The sequence below is a fragment of the Coregonus clupeaformis genome, chromosome 7 (assembly GCF_020615455.1).
Source record: "Coregonus clupeaformis isolate EN_2021a chromosome 7, ASM2061545v1, whole genome shotgun sequence".
NCBI classification, from domain to species: domain Eukaryota; kingdom Metazoa; phylum Chordata; class Actinopteri; order Salmoniformes; family Salmonidae; genus Coregonus; species Coregonus clupeaformis.
In genome coordinates this window covers 6,845,849-6,852,321 of record NC_059198.1, presented here as the reverse complement: position 1 = coordinate 6,852,321, position 6,473 = coordinate 6,845,849, and positions in this window count along the sequence as shown.

Below are 6,473 nucleotides of genomic sequence, written 5' to 3'. Positions count from 1 at the left end.
CACTAGCCCATTTAAGCTTAATATCCTTGTCATCTATCGCCCTCCAGGTTCCCTTGGAGAGTTCATCAATGAGCTTGACGCCTTGATAAGTTCCTTTCCTGAGGATGGCTCACCCCTCACAGTTTTGGGGGATTTCAACCTCCCTATGTCCACATTTGACTCATTTCTCTCTGCCTCCTTCTTTCCACTCCTCTCCTCTTTTGACCTCACCCTCTCACCGTCCCCCCCTACTCACAAGGCAGGCAATACGCTTGACCTCATCTTTACTAGATGCTGCTCTTCTACTAATCTCACTGCAACTCCCCTCCATGTCTCTGACCACTACTTTGTTTCCTTTTCTCTCTCGCTCTCCTCCCACACTACTCACTCTGCTCCTACACAGATGGTAATGCGCCGCCGCAACCTTCGCTCTCTCTCTCCCACTACTCTCTCCTCTTCCATCCTATCATCTCTTCCCTCTGCTCAATCCTTCTCCCTCCAATCTCCTGATTCTGCCTCCTCAACCCTCCTCTCCTCCCTTTCTGCATCCTTTGACTCTCTGTGTCCCCTATCCTCCCGGCCGGCTCGGTCCTCCCCTCCAGCTCCGTGGCTTGATGACTCATTGCGAGCTCACAGAACAGAGCTCCGGGCAGCGGAGCGGAAATGGAAGAAAACTCAACTCCCTGCCGACCTGGCATCTTTTCACTCCCTCCTCTCTACATTTTCTTCATCTGTTTCTGCTGCTAAGGCCACTTTCTACCACTCTAAATTCCAAGCATCTGCCTCTAACCCTAGGAAGCTCTTTGCCACATTTTCCTCCCTGCTGAATCTCCCCCCCTCCTCTCTCTCTGTGGATGACTTCGTCAACCACTTTGAAAAGAAGGTTGACGACATTCGATCCTCGTTTGTTAAGTCTAATGACACTGCTGGTCCTACTCACACTGCCCCACCCTATGCTTTGACTTCTTTCTCCCCTCTCTCTCCAGATAAAATCCTGCGACTTGTGACTGCAGGCCGCCCAACAATCTGCCCGCTTGACCCCATCCCCTCCTCTCTTCTCCAGACCATCTCCGGTGACCTTCTCCCCTACCTCACCTCGCTGATCAACTCATCCTTGACCGCTGGCCATGTCCCTTCCGTCTTCAAGAGAACGAGAGTTGCTCCCCTTCTCAAAAAACCAACACTCGATCACACTGATGTCAACAACTACAGACCAGTATCCCTTCTTTCTTTTCTTTCCAAAACTATTGAGCGTGCCGTCTTTAGCCAACTCTCTTGCTATCTCTCTCAGAATGACCTTCTTGATTCAAACCAGTCAGGTTTCAGGACAGGTCATTCAACTGAGACTGCTCTTCTCTGTGTCACGGAGGCTCTCCGCACTGCTAAAGCTAACTCTCTCTCCTCTGCTCTTGTCCTTCTAGACCTGTCTGCTGCCTTTGATACTGTGAACCATCAGATCCTCCTCTCCACCCTCTCCGAGCTGGGCATCTCCGGCGCGGCTCACTCCTGGATTGCGTCCTACCTGACCGGTCGCTCCTACCAAGTGGCGTGGCGAGAAGCTGTCTCCGCACCACGTGCTCTCACCACTGGTGTCCCCCAGGGCTCAGTTCTAGGCCCTCTCCTTTTCTCCCTATACACCAAGTCACTTGGCTCTGTCATATCCTCACATGGCCTCTCCTATCATTGCTACGCTGACGATACACAACTAATCTTCTCCTTTCCCCCTTCTGATAACCAGGTGGCGAATCGCATCTCTGCATGTCTGGCAGACATATCAGTATGGATGACGGATCACCACCTCAAGCTGAACCCTGGCAAGACGGAGCTGCTCTTCCTCCCGGGAAGGACTGCCCATTCCATGATCTCGCCATCACGGTTGACAACTCCGCTGTGTCCTCCTCCCAGAGTGCGAAGAGCCTAGGCGTGACCCTGGACAACACCCTGTCGTTCTCCGCCAACATCAAGGCGGTGACCCGCTCCTGCAGGTTCATGCTCTACAACATTCGGAGAGTACGACCCTGCCTTACACAGGAAGCGGCACAGGTCCTAATCCAGGCACTTGTCATCTCCGTCTGGACTACTGCAACTCGCTGTTGGCTGGCCTCCCTGCCTGTGCCATTAAACCCCTACAACTCATCCAGAATGCCGCAGCTCGTCTTGTGTTCAACCTTCCCAAGTTCTCTCACGTCACCCCCCTCCTCCGCACACTCCACTGGCTTCCAGTTGAAGCTCGCATCCGCTACAAGACCATGGTGCTTGCCTATGGAGCAGTGAGGGGAACGGCACCTCTGTACCTTCGGGCTCTGATCAGTCCCTACACCCAAACGAGGGCATTGCGTTCATCCACCTCTGGCCTGCTGGCTCCCTTCCTCTGCGGAAGCATAGCTCCCGCTCAGCCCAGTCAAAACTGTTCGCTGCTCTGGCACCCCAATGGTGGAACAAGCTCCCTCACGACGCCAGGACAGCGGAGTCACTCACCACCTTCCGGAGACATTTGAAACCCCACCTCTTTAAGGATTACCTGGGATAGGATAAAGTAATCCTTCTACCCCCAAAAAAAAAAAATTGTAAAGTGGTTATCCCACTGGCTATAGGGTGAACGCACCAATTGGTGAGTCGCTCTGGATAAGAGCGTCTGCTAAATGACGTAAATGTGCCCTTGAGCAAGGCACTTAACCCTAATTGCTCCTGTAAGTCGCTCTGGATAAGAGCGTCTGCTAAATGACTAAAATGTAAAATGTAAATGTAAATAAAATGATAAGACTGTTATTAACTGTGTTGACCTGCATTATGAACGGTCAAAATGAAATGCAAAATGTAGTCAACTTTGGATTGTCAATTTCTTTACAGTACAGTATATAATTACTATTATCACTTCCATTGTTATAGTCATCACTGAACAGCTCTAAATCAGAACATAATCATTATATTTTGGGGGTTTCTCAAGGATCTATCCTTTGTCCATTACTGATTTTAGTTTACATTAATGACTTTCATCCGGTATTTAAAAGCATATTTGAAGAGTTTCATTCCAAAACGCTATATATACACTGCTCAAAAAAATTAAGGGAACACTAAAATAACACATCCTAGATCTGAATGAATGAAAAAATCTTATTAAATACTTTTTTCTTTACATAGTTGAATGTGCTGACAACAAAATCCCACAAAAATTATCAATGGAAATCAAATTTATCAACCCATGGAGGTCTGGATTTGGAGTCACCCTCAAAATTAAAGTGGAAAACCACACTACAGGCTGATCCAACTTTGATTGTAATGTCCTTAAAACAAGTCAACGGCTCAGTAGTGTGTGTGGCCTCCACGTGCCTGTATGACCTCCCTACAATGCCTGGGCATGCTCCTGATGAGGTGGCGGATGGTCTCCTGAGAGATCTCCTCCCAGACCTGGACTAAAGCATCCGCCAACTCCTGGACAGTCTGTGGTGCAACGTGGCGTTGGTGGATGGAGCGAGACATGATGTCCCAGATGTGCTCAATTGGATTCAGGTCTGGGGAACGGGTGGGCCAGTCTATAGCATCAATGCCTTCCTCTTGCAGGAACTGCTGACACACTCCAGCCACATGAGGTCTAGCATTGTCTTGCATTAGGAGGAACCCAGGGCCAACCGCACCAGCATATGGTCTCACAAGGGGTCTGAGGATCTCATCTCGGTACCTAATGGCAGTCAGGCTACCTCTGGCGAGCACATGGAGGGCTGTGTGGCCCCCCAAAGAAATGCCACCCCACACCATGACTGACCCACCGCCAAACCGGTCATGCTGGAGGATGTTGCAGGCAGCAGAACGTTCTCCACGGCGTCTCCAGACTCTGTCACGTCTGTCACATGTGCTCAGTGTGAACCTGCTTTCATCTGTGAAGAGCACAGGGCGCCAGTGGCGAATTTGCCAAACTTGGTGTTCTCTGGCAAATGCCAAACGTCCTGCACGGTGTTGGGCTGTAAGCACAACCCCCACCTGTGGACGTCAGGCCCTCATACCACCCTCATGGAGTCTGTTTCTGACCGTTTGAGCAGACACATGCACATTTGTGGCCTGCTGGAGGTCATTTTGCAGGGCTCTGGCAGTGCAAATCCTGCTCCTCCTTGCACAAAGGTGGTAGCAGTCCTGCTGCTGGGTTGTTGCCCTCCTACGGCCTCCTCCACGTCTCCTGATGTACTGGCCTGTCTCCTGGTAGCATCTCCATGCTCTGGACACTATGCTGACAGACACAGCAAACCTTCTTGCCACAGCTCACATTGATGTGCCATCCTGGATGAGCTGCACTACCTGAGCCACTTGTGTGGGTTGTAGACTCCGTCTCATGCTACCACTAGAGTGAAAGCACCGCCAGCATTCAAAAGTGACCAAAACATCAGCCAGGAAGCATAGGAACTGAGAAGTGGTCTGTGGTCACCACCTGCAAAACCAGTCCTTTATTGGGGGTGTCTTGGTAATTGCCTATAATTTCCACCTGTTGTCTATTCCATTTGCACAACAGCATGTGAAATGTATTGTCAATCAGTGTTGCTTCCTAAGTGGACAGTTTGATTTCACAGAAGTGTGATTGACTTGGAGTTACATTGTGTTGTTTAAGTGTTCCCTTAATTTTTTTGAGCAGTGTACATTTTCAGAAATGTTGCCAAATTAGCTTTTATTGTTTAAACAACTTGTGAAAGAGAATAGTGTGTTTTTTCACTATTTAATCATGGCATGGGGTTGTTCAATGACAGACATGTACTTGTTCAAAATCTATCACCTGATGGTTTCATTTCAGAGAGACAAATAATCATGTTATTTTGCAACATTCTATGTAACTGCCTCACTCTTAGCAAAAGAAGTAATACATAACTACATTAATATGAGATCTGTATGTAAAACATTTACTTTTGACATTTTAGTCATTTAGCAGATTATCTTATCCAGAGTGATTTATAGTTAGTGCATTCATCTTAAAATTGATAGGTGAGACAACCACATATCAAAGTCAAATATACTGCTATGAACATTTCATTGCAGCTAAACAATGGATATACAGCACATGGTTTTGTCAAAATAAAATCATACACATCTAAAATCTATGAATTAAACATTTGAGAACAGTAATATTTTACACACATATGAAGGTAGTAATCATTTCTGATGAAAAAACCCAAATGTGAAAAACTGTGATAAAGCCTAGCACAAAATCAAATCCTTCAAATCTCCATAGGGATTCCTTATGAGTCTGTCTCTGCTCTCAGTGAGGTATAAGAAACATAAAACCAAGGATAATAGAATGTAACATAACAATACTAAAGATTCTTACAGTATAATATTAATCTATGAGTTGGTGGATTCATCTTCATTGTTTGTGATTATTGTTTCTGACAAAAGTTGTATCCATTGTCAGTTTGTAACAGTTGTTTGCAAATTTATGGATTTAGGTTGCAGTATAAAATCCAATAACATGGCTATGGCCAAAAATAATGTTTCATTAGGGTTACAGTGGTGCCAGCTTATTCATGATTTCGACTAGCTGATAAACGCTGCCTGCCTGTCTGTCTCGTCCCAACTCCCGACACGTTCATTACTATGGGACAGCTGGAGATCGAATTTGAATACTTAAACATTGTTGCAAATCTCGGAGAGACAGACAGCAAGGTTTATACAAATCTCCGCTGTTGAAAACTAAATGTTAGTCTAAACGAAATGTTACAGTGGAGAAGTTTATAAATTGCTTGGCTGGGCTGATGAGACAGTGGATTGCGCAGTCAGATGGAACAGAGTAAATAGGCTTTTTAACGTCATAGATTTAGCCGGTGGTAACTTGTGTAATAGACACCGGCTGGAATGCGGTTTTAACCAATCAGCATTCGGGGTTAGACACACCCATTGTATAAACCATACCAAAAACCTCCCACCAGTACCACACACCTGCTCTATGAGGATAGCAACACATTCAGATGGAATGTGGATAGGTAATAATACAAATATCTATAATTTGTTCAAATATTTCAGAACATTTTTAACCGTTAGTTTACTTTTTTGTAAAGTATTATATTTACATTTTAGTCATTTAGCAGTTGCTCTTATCCAGAGAGACTTACAGTTAATGAGTGCATACATTTTACAGCACAAAAATAAGAATATTTACCTATGTGGGACAATACAATTAATATTCCCTCTTGGGAGTCTATTGTGGAGTTCCCCAAGGATCTATAATTGGTTCATTACTGTTTTTAGTTGAAGTGTATTTCTGTTTGCTGATCACATTAATGTAATTCTGTCCAAAGATGCTCAAAACGTAATAGCTATTATGAAGATTGAGTTGCATAAAATATACTTCTGTGTTAATGTAAATAGTGTGCTTTTCACTGTTTATAATGAGTGTGGAAGTTTTATGTTTATAACATTGATATAGGTGGACAGTTTGTTTTCCACTATTGTTGAGTGGTGTACGTGTGTGTGTTTTTAATGAACAGACATGCCTCACTGCCTCTCATCTGTGTTGA